The sequence below is a fragment of the Macaca nemestrina genome, chromosome 3, assembly GCF_043159975.1.
Source record: "Macaca nemestrina isolate mMacNem1 chromosome 3, mMacNem.hap1, whole genome shotgun sequence".
NCBI classification, from domain to species: Eukaryota; Metazoa; Chordata; class Mammalia; order Primates; family Cercopithecidae; genus Macaca; species Macaca nemestrina.
The window spans coordinates 140,248,312-140,269,652 of NC_092127.1; the positions used below are offsets into that span (position 1 = coordinate 140,248,312).

The 21,341-nt window shown below is 42.5% G+C and overlaps 2 long non-coding RNA genes across 2 annotated transcripts in view; both read left to right on the forward strand.

The window, feature by feature from the left end:
- The window catches only part of LOC139362405 (uncharacterized), a 376,215-nt gene that overhangs the window by 307,888 nt on the left and 46,986 nt on the right, over positions 1-21,341 (forward strand). The gene's annotated exons all lie outside the window — the stretch shown is intronic.
- LOC139362404 (uncharacterized) lies at positions 3,483-8,672 on the forward strand. Its single transcript, XR_011621256.1, has 3 exons — positions 3,483-5,756; positions 6,207-6,468; positions 8,437-8,672. It is a non-coding gene; the product is annotated as an uncharacterized lncRNA (long non-coding RNA).

Consider the following 21,341-nt stretch of genomic DNA (forward strand, 5'->3'; position numbering starts at 1 on the left):
CCCTATTAAGAAATAGTCACCTCTTATTCCTTGTGATAGTTAATTTTAGGTGTCAACTGAATTAGAGGATACCAAGATAGCTGGTAAAGCATTATTTCTGGGTATGTCTGTGAGGGTGTCTCTGAAAGATATTGGCATTTGAATCAGTGGACTCAGGAAGACCCAGTCTCATCCACGGTGGGCAGGCACCATTCAATCAGCTAAGGGCCTGGATAGAACAAAAAGGCAGAGGAAAGATGAATTCACCCTCTTTTTTCTGGAGTTGGGACACCCTTCTTCTCCTGCCCTTGTATACCAGAACACTAGGTTCTCTAGCCTTTGGACTCCAGGTTTCCCATTTCTCAGGCATTCAGATGTGGACTGAAAGTTACACCATCAGGGCCGGGCACGGTGGCTCACGCCTGTAATCCCAGCACTTTGGGAGGCCAAGATGGGCAGATCATGAGGTCAGGAGATCGAGACCATCCTGGCTAACACAGTGAAACCCCATCTCTACTAAAAATACAAAAAAAATAAGCCGAGCATGGTGGCGGGCGCCTGTAGTCCCAGCTACTGGGGAACATGAGTCAGGAGAATGGTGTGAACTCAGGAGGCGGAGCTTGCAGTGAGCCAAGATCACGCCACTGCACTCCAGCCTCCGCGACAGAGCGAGACTCAGTCTCAAAAAAAAAAAAAAAAAAAAAAAAAAAAGACAAAGAAAAGTTACACCATCAGCTTCTCTGGTTCTGAAGTCTTCACACTGGGACTGAGCAACACAACCAGCATCCTAGTATCTCCAGCTTGCAGATGGCCTGTATAGGACTTCCCAGCCACCATAACCAAGTGAGCCCATTTCCCCAATAAATCTATCTATCCATTTGTCCATCTATCCACCTACCCATCTATCCTATTGGTCTGTCTCTCTGGAGGACCCTAATACACCTCTGCTTCCCCCCTTCAGGGGCCTCTTCTCCATAAGGTAATAGGGGCTCTACCTCATGATCAGCCACCTACCTGTTCTCCTGATAGCCAGGCTGATAGCTGGTGTGAAGTCATAGCATAACCAGCCATGGACATAGTGGGCTTGATCAGATAAGACAGCTTACTCCCAAATAAACTGCAAGAACTGCATGAACTGGCAGAGTCCAGGAGAATAACCATGGATTTGGATTTTGAATGTCTAGATTAAGTGGAGCCAGCACATAAGACAAGGAGAGGGAGAGTTTGTTGATTTGAGGATACTCCTTCAGCATACTGGATTTAACGCCCTGGCAAAGACCTCAGAGTTTCAGGCAAACTTACTGTTATAAGGGCCCCTAGAAGCCTAGAAAATGCAAGGGCCCATGCTGAACCAAGCTGAAACTCCTTTGCAATGACAGTAAGGGAGAAACTAAAAAGCCCAAGGACTCGGGCATACCAGATTAAATATATTTCGTGATGACTAAAGACGCACCATGGGATTATGTTCTGTGGGAAACACACAAGACACCCATCTGCCAAGGCCATTAAGAATGCACTGGCATGCCAGGAAGCAGCATCGAGAAGTTCAGCAGTCACTCTCCTCAGCAGGCCAGTTACAGATCTTGCCAAATTGCTAACAATGGGGTGGTGGGGTCCCTGAAGCCAAAAAAGCCGGGTGGCAGCCCTCAATCACCAGAAGCCAGAGTGTCATGATTATCATAATGCCAGCTAAGGTTGGAATGGCAGCCAGCCATCTGGCATACCTGCAGATAGTTCTGAAGGGGTGTAACAGAACACAGCATTTGTAGAAATAGATGAGAAATTGAGGTTATCGATTAATACTTTAATGAGAAAAAAGAATGGGCAAAAGGGCTGAGAGTAAGTACTCCAATAAAGTCATAATCCCTCACTTTATCTCCAGATTGAGCCAAATGACTCTGCCAGTTATTGTTTGCTAAGCTTTGTCATCTGCCACCCCAGAAATGGCATGTGTTGCATACAAAAAGCAGGACCACAGTGGCAGAGTTGGAGGCCATGCATGGGCCCAACAATGTGGACTCAGACTTATCAAGAACAATCTAGTTACTGCTGTGTCTAGATATCCAACCTGTTAGCAACAGAGACCAATACTGAGTCCCTGATATTGTGCTACTTTTCTGAGCCACTTAGAACCAAATTAACTAAAACCCTTCCATTCCAGAAAGACTAGTGAATCATTCTCATAGGATTAGACATTCCTGTCATGGGTTTGCCTTTTTTGCCCTTAGCACGTCATTCAGCACCACTATTCAGGGGATTACAAAATGCCTAATTCATACAATACAGCATCTGACCGAGGCCTCTTATTACAGTGAAGGAGGCATGGTCATGGACCCCTGAACATGGGATCCCTTGATCATATCACAAACCACACCATTTAAAAGCGTTGGTCCCACAGAGCTTTGGAAAGTCCTGCTGAAGGCAGAGCTGATGCTGAAGCTGCAGTTCATGTGGAGTGTCTTTCTCCAGAATGTACTGCATGAACTATTGAGAGAGCTATCAATGGTACTGTGACTCCAACAGGGAGCACATTTGGACCAAGAAGCAAGGATTGGAAGCAGGAGTGGCTTTACTCATCATTATCTCCAACATCCCACTGAAGGAACATTGTGCTTTTCATCTGCACAAATCTGGACTCTGCAAGGTTAGAGGTCCTGGTCTCCAAACTAGAAACACTCTTGCCTGGTACTGGTAACACAGGGTCCCAGTGAACTGTAAACTACGATCACCACCCCAGCACAGACTCTCCTTGGAATGATGCTCCAGGTGCTGGCAATGGTAGGTGACTTGGTAAAATGTGCTTTATTGGCTACTTTGCTTCCCTGTCTCCCTTTCCCACTCTCCTAACAGAGTTCCCTCTATCTTTCAGGTAAATCACTTGAGTTCTTGTCTTGGGTTCTCAGGGAACCCAAACTAAGGCACAGGTCTGGGAAGCATAAGAGATACAGCAATAATTCTTGTTTCTCTTTGGGAGTAGTTTTTGTCTGAACTACAATCATTTCAAATACAAACAAATCTAACAAATCTATACTCATGAACCCTGAAACAAGAATTTCCCAGTTCTTTTTTTCTTAAAGAATATATTTAGGGGGTACAAGTGCAGTTTTGTTACTCGGATATATTGTGCAGTGGTGAAGTCTGGGCTTTAAGTGCAGTCATCACCCACAGTATACATTGTACTTATTAAGGGCCGGGCGCGGTGGCTCAAGCCTGTAATCCCAGCACTTTGGGAGGCCGAGATGGGCGGATCACGAGGTCAGGAGATCGAGACCATCCTGGCTAACACGGTGAAACCCCGTCTCTACTAAAAAAAAAAAAAATACAAAAAAACTAGCCGGGCACAGTGGCGGGCGCCTGTAGTCCCGGCTACCCAGAGGCTGAGGCAGGAGAATGGCGTAAACCCGGGAGGCGGAGCTTGCAGTGAGCTGAGATCCAGCCACTGCACTCCAGCCTGGGTGACAGAGCGAGACTCCGTCTCAAAAAAAAAAAAAAAAAAAAAAAAAAAGATTCTCCACTGAGTGGAGGATTAGTAAACATTGTACTTATTAAGTAGTTTCTCATCCCTTCCCTGCATCTTCCCATCCTTTCAAATATCCAATGTCTATTATTCCATTCAAAAGTAGACAAATGGGACTTAATTAAAAAGCTTCTGCCTGGTAAAATAAATAACAGAGTGAACAGAAACCTGAAGAATGGGAGAAAATATTTGCAAACTATGCATCTGACAAAGGACTAATATCCAGAATCTACAAGGAACCCTTGTAACTCCTGGAGCACAATGGCATGATGGTGGAACATTCCTGCAGCTCTGGAAAGTTGTACATTGAAATGCTTTCAAGTATGGTGGGCCTACATCTCCTTACAAGGGTCATAAGTGCTCTGTGCCAAGAACAAGGATGACAACCAAAGTATATAATTATAAAACACAACATCACAATCTTATACCGTGTGTATTCTTGGACTAATGAAAGGACTCATGGTCAGGCAGGATCCATCAGGCGCCACTTCAGTGTTACCTTACTGCGACATCCACATCTTGAGTGGTGACAGACTGTCTTCTCTGGATCTTCTCCAGTAGAATCTGATTGTCCCCTCACAGGTGATGAAACGCTCATCATGTTCTACCCCAGGGGTCCCAAACTCATACCTACTGGAGCCCACCAAGTAATGTGAGTAAGTGATGTCTCAGTGAGTGAGGCTGTGAGTTATGGGGACCACTGGGAACTGGAAGAAACATACTCTTTGGGGGCAGCTGCTATTTCTCACCATTGAATTGCTGCAACGAGGATTTTTTGAAAGAAGCCAGAAAGCCACATTTTCTGTGAAATTTTCAGATTAAAAAAAGAAATTCTCTGTAGGCCAAACTCAACACATCTGTAGACCAGATCTGTCCCACTCATGACTGTTGTACAATCTCTCTGTTCCACAATTTATGAAGTACATTTGTATTCTTAACATTTACAAAAAGCCCTGGGAGGTCTTTTCATTTTCCAGAATAGGAAATTAGCCTCTGAATAAGTGGTCTCCTGGTCATCACTCAGCTGTGAATGAGACAGCTAGACTCAAGCCTATCTCCCTTTCCTAACTGTTATATAATTGAAGGTCCTTGTACTTTCAGTTACACAAGTTTCCTTCCCTTTTTCAGGAGTATGGACTATATGAGCCAAGAATAATGTGCTAAAAGTTTGGCACTGCTTTCAGAAAAGGTCTGTTTATCATGAGAAGTCGGTACTACTGCAGTTAGAAATGGCTGAAAGAAGCTGTAGGGCTTCTGTGTGGAGGAGAAAAGAAAGTTCAGATTCTAGTTAATCAAGTCTATAAAAATGGCTCAACATGGTAATTGCCTTGTTCAAGACCTGATCAAAGTGGCTCTGGAGGTCCTTAGAAAGTGAGGGATGTAGGCCTTTAATTAAAACTCTTTAGTTTTTTCACAAAATGTACAATAATTACATGGAAAACTCCTGCAACTAAGACATGAGTGCTAGGATTCTATATCACTTTACAAATGAGTCATCCCAAGTGGGGTTCCAACACCCAGGAGAAAGCCAAACCCTGACACTCCTCCATTCTTCCTCTTTGGGCAATTACTGTGTTGGTTCAGGTTCTCTTTTCTCTAATGATCAGACACCAGGATGGATTAGACATGCATGATTTGGGGAGATGCCTTTGAAATATAGAGGAGGAAGGAGCAGTTGAAGGTAGGGAGAGTCTTCAAACCATCATGCTGATCTGATACATGTGAAAGGACAGAGGGAAGGAAGAAGTTTTGGGCAGGAAGAGCCTCATATTACAGTGCAGTTTGACAAAGTCCTGACCAGGCTGATGAGGAGTCCCTGAGGCAAACCTGCCTGTTGGATGAGACCTGCATCAGGCAGGCAGAATGGGTCTAGCTTTAGCACTCCTGCTGTGCTCTATCATTGCCTGGGCTCCCGCTGATCAGTTAATGCCATGGTAGATCCAAAGGAGCAGCACTGAGGTTGCTAGTCAGCTGTGCTCCCTGCAGCTGGTTTCTAGATGGGACATCTGAGTGGGATATTTCCATGACCACCACATTCTCCTTGCCTGATTACAACCCAGATGACCTCACAATACAGCTAGAGCTTGCTCTTAAAATGAGTAAAGAGGTTTGGTGGAACCTCATAAATAATCATTTTCTTTCTTGCCTGAGTCCTTAAACAATATAACCACAGAACTAAAGTCAGCAGATGGTGGCTAATGTAGCATCTTTCCTACTGATAAACCAGACATTGGAGAATGTGACTTATATCTGCAGACAGGTAGGTTTCTCCAAACTAAGCCATAGCACTAGACAGGTAGACAGCCAGTCCAGTAACACTGACCACTATAGGACTCTCTAAATCAGGCATTGTCTATGGAAAACTGACAGCATGCAGAAATGGCGAAGAACATGTGATTCCTGTGTGCAGCCCCTCTCCTGAAAGCAGAGAGGAACAAGCTGGGCTACACATACCCAGTTTACTCTTTCAGGGAGGAGGGAATGAGTGGGGAGAGAAAAGCCAAGACTATTTTAGTTACTGGAGCTACCTCTATAAGGAAGGGAAAATTAGGAGTGAAAGAAGGACTGCTCTCTTTCTCATTTTCTAGTTTGAGTCCCTTCCAAAAAGTTGGAGTTGTGTGTAGGAGGTTGATTTATGATCCCAGTTGGCACAAGTGAGGGAGTTGGGAGAATGAGATGGGTAAGTTGATACAGATTGATTTTTTTCTAGATGCAGCAGGTGCTATGCAGACTTTAGGGTGCAAGATGTTTTTTAGGGATTCGCATCTGTGAAAGGAAGGAGAAAGATGGAGGATTGGGCAGTCAAACCATGACACAGCCCTGACACAACCTTGGCCAACATGGCAGTTCACCCTGGGGCAAATATTCCCCATCAGCACCATCCTGCATGGGGCCAAAATGACTACACCTTTGTACCCTCATCTCATGTTGTCACCAGATGAGGGCTGCCTAGGAGAAGGGCATTACCTCGGGTAAGGCAACTCTCAGACTCAGGCAGACCCTGAGGGAGCTGACTGCTGGGGCAGGTGGTCACATTCCTTGGATCTGTATGGTGCATCTCCTTGTCTACCATGGAATGAAAGACAATACAGTGCATGTTGAGAAGGATACTGCTGAGGGCAACTAAAGTTTAATTCCCACTGGGACTCTCTAAGCATCTGCTGAGGATATCCCTCAGAATTGCCTTACCAAGAGATGGGGAAGATGGACTGTTTCTCTACTTACTCCCATCCATTATTGGTGGAGGGTTACCTTGGGTGCATTAAATCCCTGGCTCTTGCAGGCTTCTCTGTATACAAATGAAGCAAGCATGTGTAGCACCAGAGGAAATCCTCAAGTGGAGAAGTTCAGATGGATGCTTAAAGTAGAAGGCTACCACTGCAGCTGAAGACCAGCTCAGAGGTGTCTCAGGAGCACATAGGGTGGAAATGACATCCTCTTCATGCCCCTAACTATGCCTAGCAGTGTCATATGTCTCAAGATAAAATTAAGTAGAAATTCAGAGCTTTTGCTACCTTTTGCGGTTGTTAACAGTGGGCATATGGTTCTGTGACTGGTCCAGTTCTAGAAAATGTGGGCTCTAACACTCATTTAAGAAGTAGAAGAGGGCCGAGCGTGGTGGCTCACGCCTGTAATCCCAGCACTTTGGGAGGCCAAGGCGGGTGGATCGCGAGGTCAGGAGATCAAGACCATCCTGGCTAACATGGTGAAACCCTGTCTGTACTAAAAATACATAAATATTATCTGGGCGTGGTGGCAGGTGCCTGTAGTCCCAGCTGCTGGGGAGGCTGAGGCAGGAGAATGGTGTGAACCCGGGAGGTGGAGCTTGCAGTGAGCCGAGATCGAGCCAGTGCACTCCAGCCTGGGCGACAGAGCAAGACTCCATCTCAAAAAAACCAAAAAAACAAAAAAACAAAAAACAATAGTCCAGGCATGGTGGCTCACTCCTGTAATCCCAACAGTTTGGGAGGCCAAGGAGGATGGATCACCTGAGGTCAGGAGTTTGAGACCAGCCTGACCAACATGGCGAAACCCCATCTCTACTAAAAATACAAAAATTAACCGGGCATGGTGGCAGGTGCCTATAATCCCAGCTACTCAGGAGGCTGAGGCAGGACAGTCACGTGAATCTGGAAGGCAGAGGTTGCAGTGAGCCGAGATCATGTCATTGCACTCCAGCCTGGCCAACAAAAGTGAAACTCCATCAAAAAAAAAAAAAAAAAAAAAAAACAAGGAAGAAGTAGAAGAATAGAGTTATAATGATGACTGATAGTACTGTGAGCTATATGGCACATTAATCCCACTGGGGGCAGAAGTTAGGTTGCATTTAAAACAATCTGATTTTCAATAGGCATATAGAGTCTACTCTGTAAGAATAAATGTTTGGCTTTGGGAGATGTTTGAGCCTCTTCCAAGTCATGCAGTAGATCGATGTTAACCATTCTGCACCACACACAGTGAAGACGCCTTGAAAGGGACTATAATTGTAGTGCCCTAGCTCACTAGGGGTTGTCCTGCTGAAGCGGACTCCTATCTCAACTTTGTCATGTTTGATGTGATCTAAAGAAATGAAAGTTACACTGTGAATGTCTATAGACAAGTTTCTATGAGCTAAACTTGCTGTACGGCTCACAGTTCCTAAGTCTAAGCCTTTAGAATTTCTACCCTTGTTTAATGTAAGTATTTAGTGATTTCTGGCCTACAGCTAATGCCAGCAGGACTGCTGTTTTCCCTAGTGTTTCAAAGGGAGCTATTCCTTCCTTGCATGAAGTCGAGGCAGCATGAGTCCATGGAATGGGAAGTTCCAAGAGCTGGCTGGGGAGGCAGACTCTGAAATGTTTCTTTGTTTTGTCTAGAAAGCAGTGTCTTCTGGACTGTTCTCCAGTGTTCCCCTGCCCTGCAGGGTTAGTAATGCATAAACCATCTGTTCTCTCCCTCAGATAGCTTCCCAGGAAGCTGACCATTTCCTCTCCTGCATGAGGAGAACATGGCTCAATTTGGAATTACTTCTTCCTTTTTAGAATATGCACTTCCAGCAGCCTGTGTGATGTAATTTGGCTAGGAGTAAAGATACTTACAAATTGCAACTGAATGTTTTTGTCTTTAGAAAACTGTGTATTATATAATAAAATGAACCTGGGAATCCCAGCACTTTGGGAGGCTGAGACGGGCAGATCACAAGGTCAGGAGATCGAGACCATCCTGGCTAACACGGTGAAACCCCGTCTCTACTAAAAATACAAAAAATTAGCCAGGCGTGGTGGCAGGCACCTATAGTCCCAGCTACTCGAGAGGCTGAGGCAGGAGAATGGTGTAAACCCGGGAGGCAGAGCTTGCAGTGAGCTGAGATCCGGCCACTGCACTCCAGCCTGGGCGACAGAGCGAGACTCCGTCTCAACAACAACAACAACAAAAAACGAACCTGGGAAAGGCAATAGTGTTCTAGCTGTCATACCTAAAATATGAATATGACAGAAACAGAAATAAAATATATTTGCCTCTAGCCTATTTACCCCTACAACTTGTGAAAAGAATTTTATCAGTATTCACAGAGGTCTTATATCCCACCTACCCAACCTGTTGAAAAGTACCTGGATCCTAGAACTTACAAGGCAGAAAGAATAAAAAATAAAGAAATATTTTATCTGAAATTTGAAGCACGCCTTCATCCCATCCTTTCCATTTCAGAAAATGGCATCATAATTTTCCATTGGTCCTCATAACCAATTTATTAGCAAGTCCTGTAGGTTCTCACTCAAATAAATCTGGAATTAGCCCATTCCTTTCTCTCACTGTAACCTTTATCACCTAAGCACCCTTATTACTCCCTAACTGTTCTCTTTGAATCCATTACTATTCCTCTCAAATAATTCTTTTCAAAGTGGCCATCATAATATTATCTTAGAAACTTAAATTTATTCATTCAATTTCTCTAATTAGGACATGTCATTGACTTCCCATTGCCTTTAGAATTAAATACAAACTTATTGTATACTATAAAACTCCACATGATTGGATCCTTACCTGCTTCTCAACTTCCTGTCATTTCATTTCTCCCTCCCTCCCTCAATTCCAGCCATGGTGAACCTTGTCTGAAAGCAGACCATGAGACAAGGATTTGGATGCTCTAGTTTATTTTGGTGGTGATCTGGGCAGCATAGTGAAGAGAGAGAAGGTGAGACAGAGAAGAGAGGAAGACCAAAAAAGTACTTTAATTAGTACCATTGTAGTAGGTTACTACAATGGGCAAATGTGGCTCCGTCCCCCTGGAGAAACTTAAAGGACCATGTGGAACACACTCTATTATTGAGGAGCAAGGAAATGGGTATTTATTCTTCAACTACAATTCTTTGTTGGTTGAGGGTTACTCCTGAGAATATTGAATCGCTGATACTTTTAGTCTTCCTCATATCGGAACCAACCTTGCTCTCATGACAATAGAATGAAGGGCCATGCCCTAAATTTGCTGTGGAGCCCTCTCTTTCTCTTGTTCCTTCCATGGAATGTAGCTTTCTGCATCTTCCAACAAATGAATCAGAGTAGTATTCCCAAGTGTGGCTTCTTGGAAATCCACAGAGGCCTACCAAGTGCTCTGCATCTTTCTTGGTGGTATGAGGAGAGGATATGCCAGCATGCTCCAGACCACTGGATCCCTAAAGACTTAATTGATGTGGTAGGGACCTGATCTCTTGTAGAGTCTCTCTCTCACCATCCTAATGTGCCTATGTTTCAGTCTGTCCTGGGTACTTACCATTCCCTGCTCTTCAAGTGTAATTAACCTGATGTCATCAGTTTAGTGGATCAGTGTGATGTTATGGAATGACCAATCAAGATTTCTTCAGATATATTGTGACAGGGAGTATGGGTCAAGATTCAGTATGCACAATTCTTCTCATTCCAAGTGAATTCAAACTATTCCGATCTTCCTTTCTGTTAAGAATTGAAAAGCATGCAATGAATCAATAAACACAAGCCTAGTGCCACATACCAGCTAGAACAATTGATCTGTTCTAGTAAGAATATCATATCTGGCACAATAGCTTGGTTAGGTTTACCATTATCCTCCAGGATATAAATGGTTTTTTCAGGGCATAAAGGGTGATTTGATATAGGAATATGATAGAGACCTAACATACAGGTGGAAGTGGAAGCTGTAGTTGGTGCAGTGACCCGGGCATTTCAGGGGTGTTGGGGAAAGAGTGACAGATACTCATTCCACAATCATTATAGCTGCTAAGTGCCATTGACTTATTAAAAATAAAAGAAAATGATAGACTAGGATGTAATAACCAATGATTTAAAGAAAGATGCAAGAATCACATGCCCTCTTTGACAACATTTGAACAGACCCATATGTCTGCAGCTGGAGGCCAGACATAGTTGAATAGGATTAGAACTAGACTGAGACAAATGAGGCATCTAGTGCACAAAATTTTAGGAGGCACTTAGGCCCAGAGTTATGACAGTGCATGGTCAGTAACGTGTGTGACTGTGAGGATGGGCCCTTCCTTAAACTTTGTACCCTAGATGGTTCATGTGCTGCATCCTTGGACCTACAGCCAAAGATCGGGCATAGGAGTTAACTTGAGTAGAGACAGAATTTCAGAGAAGGCTGGATGGCCAGCCTAGCTGAGAATTCTGCACTAAAGTTCTGATATTGGGAATATCTGGGGAGAGGGACTTGAGAACCTTGAATCTCCTGATCCCTCTAATCCCTTTAGGCTTGCAAAAGTAACTCACACCCCTTGTTGGAATATAGAGCTCCCTTTCTTCTTTGAAGACTATGAAGAAGCCTCACATGAGACATACATCTTATAAAACACTTGCCTTCCTCAGTGCAAGAGTGAGGTTAGGTGCCCCCACCTCATCTCCTGTCCACCAGACCCATAGTTAGGGTCAAATCTCAGCAGAACCTTCTTGGGGAGGTGCCAGGCCTGTCGAGGCAGGTGAGGATGCCATAGGAGTTACAGAACCTGGCTAACTTTCAGGCAGAAGAGAACCTGGAAATGGATCTCAAGGGTGCTGGGCCAGCTGGGGAGGAATATAAATCTGGATGTGGGGGTATTTGTTAAAATGAGAGCACTCCCCCTGGACACAGGATTTAATGCCCTGGAAAAGACCCTAAGTGATAGTGCTGGGATGACTTTTGGAAGCTTGGAAAAAGTGATATCCCATATTAAATGAAGTAGAGACTCCAGAGCTGCCTAGGCAGGCTATTGAGCAGGGGATTGTGCTAATATGGATCTACCACATACGACCTGGGACCACAACCAACTTTGTACAGCTGATCATGTTCCCCCGAAGGACCTGGAGGACACTCTTTTTACCAAGGCAATAATGAATGTGCTGGTGATGGGACACCAGCATTGACAACAAGCTGTCCTCTGAGAGCGGGAACTGACAGTAGGAGATATCATTATGGAATTGTGCTTTCTGAAAGAAATGTGCGTAATGGTATCCCAGAAGAGCAGGAACCAAGAACCTTCAAAGAAAGGTGGGTATAATGACCACGATGGGGAGTGAGGTCAGGTGACTCAGGGAGGCCTTACTCCGAGCGACTATGGAGATTGCTACCAAAATAAAAAGTGGTGTTTCTACAGGCAAGAGAGGACAAACACAAGGATGTTCCTTAATGTAGATAATAAAGAACAATCAAGAACACATGGGTAAAAATCTGATATCAGCTACCCCAGTAGGAAATCAAGATCTCTCTGGCACTCTTTTCATTGTTTAGTATTTTGGGGTCACTTGTACCCTGGTTAACTTATGAGTTGTGTTTGTCTCCCCAAATAATAAGGGGTTTTGCCCTTGTATCAGTAATATGCAGTTGCTCCCAGATAAGTCCTCTTATAGTTTCAATGAGTCCACATGCCAACCACTGGGTCCTTTCCAGGTTGCCTTGGTGCTGCCAATCAACTTTCCTTTTCAGACTTTCCTACTCTGTGAAACTAATTCTAATTCTCCAATAGGCTAGAAGCACATTTACTTATCTGCTGTTCTCCATAAGTCTTTGTGCATATAGATAATGCTTAGGGTGATAATATATGGGGTAGAGACCATGGCTATGGAATATAAATTAAATCCTTAATATTTAGTGATTTAAGCAAGGTTCCTTGTAGAAACTTTCAGTCTGACTGCATTGCATCTGTTTTTTGGTGTTTAACATGTGTTCTTTTTGATGAGGATGTGACTCCCGTGATTGGGGAAGGGGTGGCAATGATTGAGGCACAAGGATGACTGTACAAGCAGCAGTTGACAGACCATCATCTGAGCAGACTTGTATAATCCAAAATTTAGGGTCATTCCCTTTGTTTTTCTTACCAGAAAGTGAATTAGGCTTCCTGCTAACTGGTACCTTCAAGAGTCCCATTCCTGCTGCTGGCAGACAGAAGGCATCCAGGGTCTGATTCAGCACATTTGTGGTCAGGACTTTGAATTAAATTAAGAACCTCCTTTTGAAATGGGGGTTAGAGGGGACTTCCAAATGCCTTGAAGTTGCTCAGTCTCCTAAGCTGATTATACTGTCCTCCCAAATATGTAAAAGAGGAACTAGGTTCATGCAAAAAGAGTGGGATTCCCCGTTTGGCTCATTGTGGATTTTTAAGTCTTTATTCTAAACATAATGTCCTTTCTTCCCCAATTCTCCTCCTGTCTTAATCCTTCCTGCCTTTTTCCTCTTTAAAATAAACAATGCAAGATTGCACTTATGGGCCTATCTCTGTCAAATAGTTAGATGATCCAAAACCATCCTGGTGTGCACAGTATCTTTCACTCATGTCCTTACCACTTGGTGTATTAGAAACAAACTAAAGTGAAGGGTGAGAACATCCTAGTGATGTGAAGGGTGAGGAGTCCTGCTAGAAGCACTCCATAGTCCTACAGGACTTGTTTCTGATAGATACTCTGAAAGAAGACTCTATTTCTGGCCAGTGGACTAGTCAGAGAACCACAGAATGCACTGTTGGCCTAAGGATGGTTCAAGCTCTATCTGGCTCAGCCATCTCCTCTTTTAAACAAGGATCCTGAGATCCTTGACCATAAATATAAAATGAAAGCTTAAGAAACATAGGTACCTTCATCCAGAGAGGGCTCAAAGAGCTTTCCTGAAGAAAGCCACCTAGCTCCTGGAAGAGCTGAAAACTTGCCAGTAGATTTCCCTCTGCAAAACTGTCTTGCAGGCTGCAAGCTTGTGTGTACTTGGATCTTCCTGTTGTGGCCCTGCTGACCTCTAGATCAAACAGATGTATGCCCAAACAAAAAGTCCCCAGCCACTCATTTCTAGGACATCACCCTCACCCAGAGGCTTCCGAGCACAACTGATACAGGACATTGAGTAAGGACTTTTGTACCCTTCCCCAACACCCCTCTCCACTCCAACAAATCCAATCTTTGGAAGAGAATTCTCTATAGCCACACCAACAGGCTGCTCTGTAAGGTCCTTAGACTTTAAACCAAGTTGACCCCCTAACTATATCACACACATTTGCAAGTGTTTCCGTCTGGTTTTATGCCTCCAAAATTCCTGCAAAGAAGCCTACTTGATGATTAAGGAAGAGTTTTCTTTTTCTTTTTTTTTTTTTGAGACAGAATCTTGCTCTGTCACCCAGGCTGGAGTGCAGTGGCACAATCTCGGCTCACTGCAAGCTCTGCCTCCCGGGTTCATGCCATTCTTCTGCCTCAGCCTCCCGAGAAGCTGGGACTACAGGCACCTGCCACCACACCTGGCTATTTTTTTTTTTTTTTTTTTTTTTGTATTTTTAGTAGAGACAGGGTTATACCATTTGGCCAGGATGGTCTTGATCTCCTGACCTCGTGATCTGCCCGCCTCAGCTGCCCAAAGTGCTGAGATTACAGGTGTGAGCCACTGCGCCTGGCCCAGGAAGAGTTTTCTTATAAGACAAAGTTTCCAAGCTGACACGTGGCCTGAACAAGACTGCACATTCAGTACTCACTGTCCAGCTCTATTCCCCCAGTCCCAAGGCATTCACTTGCTAAAAGACTGACTATTCGCTAAAGTGAGAGTCTTCCCCTTTGGTCCATTATATGAACATTTGTCCTCCAATTTCTGGATAATTACTAACATACATGTTGAGCTCAGCTGTTTCTCATCTGCTATTTTTGCCAATTCAATGGATCCTCACAGCCTTGTAAAGTCCAGTCAAAAAAAAATCTCAATGTCTCTGCAATTAGTTTCCTTGTTCATTAAAAAAGGAGTAAGAGCTTGCTCAAGGTGACTCAGCTGAAGTGTGCAGCCAGAATTCCAGTTCTGGCTTTTCATTTCAAATCCAGAATTCTTTTCACTGTTTCATGCTATCCTAACAGATCTGGATAACCAGCTGTTCTAAGGTGTTTAAAGTTTTAAAATGTAAAGTTTTAAGAAAATATCTTTTAGATGTTTTCTCCTATGGTATTTACAAAAAGATACCTTGAAATTATGAAGTCAGCTAATGGCCACTTCCCAATCACCATTTCCTTCCTGTAGCATATTTTGGGATCCTTGAAGTGAAATCTATACACTCTTTTCCTCCATAGCAGGACCACCCAACTGGAGATCCCTGTTGGAAAAGGAGCCAGTATCCTCTCTGTTTTTGATGTTTGTGTATGTCTTCCCTTCCTTCCAGCCTCTCCGCATCGCTCTCAGGCCAACGCCTTCTCCTACATGACATATGTGACAAACTCCTGGGAGCTGGCCTTGGCTTTCTATGATCTGCTTCTCCTTCCAGGGAATCCACTAGCAGGATAGGAGGAAATGTGAGATACAATGTGAGTCTAGGATAAACTCAAGTCCTACCTCTGACTTTGGCTATCACCAGAGATTCCTGAAGACCAGAGTGGTACCAAGTCATCCTACACCAAATCCTTCTGTGTTCAGTGCTATAATACAGGGGGCCCCAACTCCCAGGCAGCAGACCAGTACCAGTCCATGGTCTGTTACGAACCGGGCTGCACAGGAGTAGGTGGGCAGCAAGACAGCATTACTCCCTGAGCTCCGCCTCCTATCAGATCAGTGGAGGCATTAGATTCTCATAGGAGCTCAAACCCTATTGTGAACTGCACATGTGAGGCTCTAGGTTTTGTGCTCCTTATGAGAATCTAATGCCTGATGATCTGAGGTGAAACAGTTTCATCCTGAAACCATTCCCCCATCCCCACCTATGGAAAAATGGTCTTCCATAAAACTGGTCCCTGGTGCCAAAAACATTGGGGACTGCTGCCATAATATGTATACCTGAGATGTCTGCACAGCTTATAATAATACCCTATTTTCTTGGAACTGACTTTTCTTCCCATTTTAGGGATGAACCCCTGGAAGCCATACTTATATTACACAATTGCATGTCTTCCTGGCATTAGTTGAGGCTGGGTATACCCCACCTAAACTGAAGAGGATCAATCGGATCCTCTCCAAGGACTTGGAATTAAGTCAGTATGTTAGTGGATGGCTCAAAATATCTCATAGAAACTTAAGTGTGGGGTGGCTGTATTCCCCTGATAGCCTAGGAGAACAGAGAAAAATAATCTGAATACGTAAAAACAGAAATGGGAGAGCTCTGGCAGTTTACCAGGCTGCAATTCTTGTCACTTTCTGAGGCCCAGCTGCCTTAATCTTAGAGTCTGTTCAATATCCGTCCTCTTTTTAAAAAATTAAAATTGGTTTACTTGACACTAGAGACCCATAATTTATAGAGCCGGTTAAGTCTAACCATAATCTTCCTCTTTATCTCTGATTTCCCATTCTCTTGAATTCCTGTCATCCTGCCAGCATCTGGAGTAGAAACCTTGCAGGAAATTGATTTTTGCCCATTTGTTCATCCCAGCTTCCTGCCTGCCTGTTTCTTGCCCCACCCTTCAAGCCACATCTTTTTTTTTTTTAATAAATTGTTCTCTCAACTGCTCCCACTGCCAACTGTAACTCTCATTTTTTCTATAAACGTTCATATATACTTCACAGCAAAACAGACTACTCCTAAACTTTCTTCTAATTGAATGCTGGAGATGCTAACTTCTTGATCACTCACTTGAAGGATCTGCCCATTCTCCCAGAAGACCTCAAAACTTGAGTGTAACTCAGTATCAATATCTGGTTCTTTCCTGTCCACTGAGGAGTCATGGATTTTCAGCCATTCTTATAACCTTCCTTAGGTACTTGTTATACCTGTCATAATTACTATCATCTTATGAAATCTCACCCAAATTCCCAAATGTGCATAGATTTATTGAGGATTTGGGAACCTGGATATGTCATAGTCTGACTTAACTCTTGTCATCCTAAGCGTATTCACCATCTATGTTGCTCTTCCATTCTCTATTCTAGTTTTGTTTTTGACTTTCTATTCCCATTGCCTCTCCAAATAGCAATACCCTGCTGTGACCTACACTGTAGGTTGCCTGCCCAGTGGGCATTCACCTCTCCCATTGTTTCTTGCCTCAGTAGAAGCTGGCCATACCAGACACTCAGTTATCCAGTTTCCCTGGCAGCTAGCTAGTGTTGGCTAAATGACCCAGTTATGGCCACAAAGACATAAAGAAAAATTTGAGAAATGTTTCCTTAACTAGTAAGAGAGACCCAGTTCTTTTCTGATCTTGGACTTTGTCATGTGAAGATATGATACTAGAGCTACTGCTATCATCTTGTAGTACTGTGTGATAGCCTAATGCCTGACACCTAAGGATGGCAAAGGGGTAGACATTGTTGAGCTTCTAGACCAACACTGAAGCCAGTTACCTCTAGATTTCTTGTTTCTTTTTTGGTTTTGTTTTGCTATTTTAATTGACACAAATATTTAATTGTACATATTTATGGAGTACAGTGTGATACTTTGATGTATACAATGTGTAATGATCAAATCAGGGTAATTAGCATATCCATCACCTCAAACAGTTACTTCTTTGTGTTGAGGACATTCAAATCTGCTTTTCTAGTATTTGAAAATACCCAATAAATTGTTGCTAATTATAATCACCCTATAATGTTATGGACACTAGAACTTATTTCTCCTATTTCTCCTATCTAGCTATACTTTTTTTTTAAGAGACAGAGTCTCACTCCATCACACAGTCTGGGGTACAGTGGCAAAATCCTAGCTCACTGCAGCCTCAAACTCATGGGCTCAAGTGATCTTTCTGCTTCAGCCTTCTGAGTAGCTAAGACAATTAGCATGTGCCACCATGCTTGGTAAATTTTTAAAATTTATTTTTTGTGGAGATGGGGTCTCATTATGTTTCCTAGGCTGATCTCAAACTCATGGCCTTAAGTGAACCTCCTACCTTGGCCTCCCAAAGTGCTAGGATTATAGGCATAAATCACTGTGCCCAGCCTATTCTGTTCTTTTGTATGCATTAACCAACCTTTAGCTTGAGAAAAGTACATCCCAATTGAGTGTCACTTTTAAATCAATACTCTGATACTTTTAGCTGAAAGCAATTTGACACAAACACTATTAATATACCAAGAAGCTTACTGAGACATAATGGAAAATTGTGAGTCCCTGTCTGGAGGCATTTACTCTAGTGAGGAGGTAGAGAGAAAGATCCGCAGTGACCAATTTCCACTGAATGAAAGTCTGTCTTTTTAGTTGTGATACAATTTTCCAACTGGTAATCAGGCCGGGTTGTAAGCTTATCTTATGAACTTACATGTTAGAAACACGACTATTTCCAGCATAAAACTTCGAATTAAATGAAAGACATTTTTGTGACAATTTCTATAAAATATAAAGCTGAATCAAATTAATACCATATATTCTTGGAGTCCTATATCTTAGCCAGATTTACATGTCAACAAGTTCAGCATTTGGTACACCTCATTGCTATATAGTTTTAGTGCTATTTGACTTCACTTATACTAATGTATTAGATAAATAAAGAAGAAAATAAGAATTAGGTATTATTCATGTCAAACACTGAAGTACCATTCTTTTTACCTAAATCTTAGGGAGAAAAAACTTATGGGAAAGATATCTAAGCTTTTTAAATTATACCCATAAATAGAATTGGAATCTCAAATGCCAATTTGAGTAATAGTTCTCTTCATTCTTACCTAAACACTAAATTTTCCACTGTAGATATGATATATGGTCTTTAAGCTCAGTGTGTCATGGAACACAAGTGTGGTACATTTATGTCACCAGTAATTTGGGAAGAAAAAAAATAGCACCAAGAACAATGAAGTCTTATAGTAGAGGAGATTAGAAATACAAATATTGAAAAGCTAAGCTTTCAAAATAATAATTTATGTGATTTATTAGCAAGAAGATATACCAGCAGAGGAATATATGGTAACTCAGTAGATCTTTTCACCAGCTATTTGCAAATTGCGAACTGCCATAAAATGGTAATTAGCTAAGCAAGGTAGGTTAAAGAGCTATGACATGGGCCCCAGAAGTGTCAGCTACAGGACTTTTTTTTTTGTTCCAGATACTATGCTAGGCCTAAAGAGATCTACTAACTTACTGGTCTCAGGATTCCTTTACACCTATAAAATTACTGGAAATTCCAAATAACTTGTTTATATGGGTTGCATCTATTGATATTTACTGTACTGAAATCATTGAAATTAAAACTGTACTTCTTCAGAAAGCACATGCATTTAAGGAAGAAGGGCAAACAAGGTTTTACTTTATTCCATCAAAATTTATCACCCTCCTACAGGGCATCCCTGCTTGGGGGCTTGTGCTCTTGGTATATAAGAGGAGAAAGCCAATACCTACTGTATCTCAAAGAGAAGGCCCCAATTGCCTGCTGGAAAAGAACACCAAGCTTGTTCTCCGTCAAGTTACTACATCAGTTTCAGAATTTGACAAGCACTGCGTACAGTGGTGTAATGGAGTTAATGAAGATCTAAATATCCCTGGACTGACTTTCCTTTCACTAATACTATGGACTAGCTCTTTATTCCCATCTTGAGGAAATCTAGTGATTAAAAAGTAGATAACTAAACTAAAGGGAAAAACATGTTGTATTTAGTTCAAACTTAAAATGAACACAGAAAGTATAAATGTCTTATCCCTAAAAACAGAATCTGAGGCAAAGCGTACATGTAAATACATTGTTAGAGGTTACAATTTCAGGGCAGCAAGAAAAGAGAAACAAAGGAAGCAGGGAAATAAAGCAAATATGATCAGCCCCCTATGTCCGTAGCTTCTACATCTATGGATTCAACCAATTGCAATTGAAAATATTTGAAAACAAAAACAATAAAAAACAAAATAATTAAAATAATACAAATAAATATATATACCATAACACCTATTTACATAGCATTTACATTGTATTAAATATAAGTAATCTAGAGATGATTTTAAGTACACAGGAGACTATACATAGGTTATATGCAAATATTACACCATTTTATAGAAAGGATTTGAGCATCCCTTGGATAGGTAATCAAATGAATTCTAAGAACCAAGTGCACACCAAAGGATGTATCCCTGTGCATACCAAAGAATGACGGTATGAGGTGATATATAACCAAGGTCACAGCTTTATTTAAAAACAAAACACCTAACGGGTTGCTTTGACAAGGCAACATCTCTTAAAAGGCCATATGTAAGGTATCATTGGGTCTTGGAAACATCTACTGGGTGATTAGGAAGGAAGGGCATGGAATTAGCTTCCTTTTGTCGTCTGTCTCTCATTGATCAAGCCTTTCCTATGGAAGAATAACTCACAGGTGTTATGTTGCCTGGCCAATCCAGGCACCTGCCAGGTAAGCCAGAGCCTCACGGGTTTGGTTGGGTCAAACCCTGGCAATGGGGCTGCTGCAGCTGCTCCTACGAAGGCACCCTAGAATCTGTGCCATAAAAGAGGATGGGACAAGTGGTGGTATTTGGAACTGAGGCCACAATGGCAACGGCCATTGAGCAAAACCAGAAAGATGCACAAACTGAGTCTGGTAACATCACTTGATTCAAAAAAGATTTTATGCATACATTTGGTATTTAAAGAATGCAGCGGCCACATTTTGTACATTTTATATCCTATTAGAACCCAACTATTTTCCAGCTATTAGAAAACCAACTTTGGGAGGCCGAAGCGGGCGGATCACGAGGTCAGGAAATCAAGACCATCCTGGTTAACATGGTGAAACTCCGTCTCTACCGAAAATACAAAAAATTAGCTGGGCGTGGTGGCGGGTGCCTGTAGTCCCTGCTACTCAGGAGGCTGAGACGGGATAATGGCGTGAACCCGGGAGGCGGAACTTGCAGTGAACCGAGATCACGTCACTGCACTCCAGCCTGGGCGACAGAGTGAGACTCCATCTCAAAAAAAAAGAAAAGAAAAGAAAAGAAAAGAAAAGAAAAGAAAAGGAAAGAAAACCATAGGGACCATTAGCCAGCCTAGGTTGAACCAGTAGCATCATCTTTGCATCCCCCCTTAAAAGCCACCCTGCTTTACTTAATTCATTAAGAGGAGACTTTGATTATAAATTCTTGGAAATTTTCTCTTGTTGCCAAATAAGAGAAAAACTCATTATCATTTCCCTTTAGTTTCTTTTCTTGTTTTGGGGGGTCCTGTGATAACTGGTACTATTTGGACCATTGTTCAGTTTTTTAAAAGTTAAACAGAATAAATTCTAGCAACTACAATTAGTGGTCAAGAGACACTTCTCTGATTAGTTGGTGGTCCCTGGGGCATCTATAGTTTGATGGATGAGTCTTAGTAGTGCTGTGTTGCGTAACTTAGAAACGGAGTTCGAAAATCCCCAAATGTCACAATACATCAGAAGTTCAAGGCTTTTCCCATCTATAGTCCAGAACATGGCCCTTACATAAAACAGTAAGCTTTTAATGGATCTGAGATTCTAGGTGGCTGTGTATTTCCCTCACCTCAGACAGATATCAAA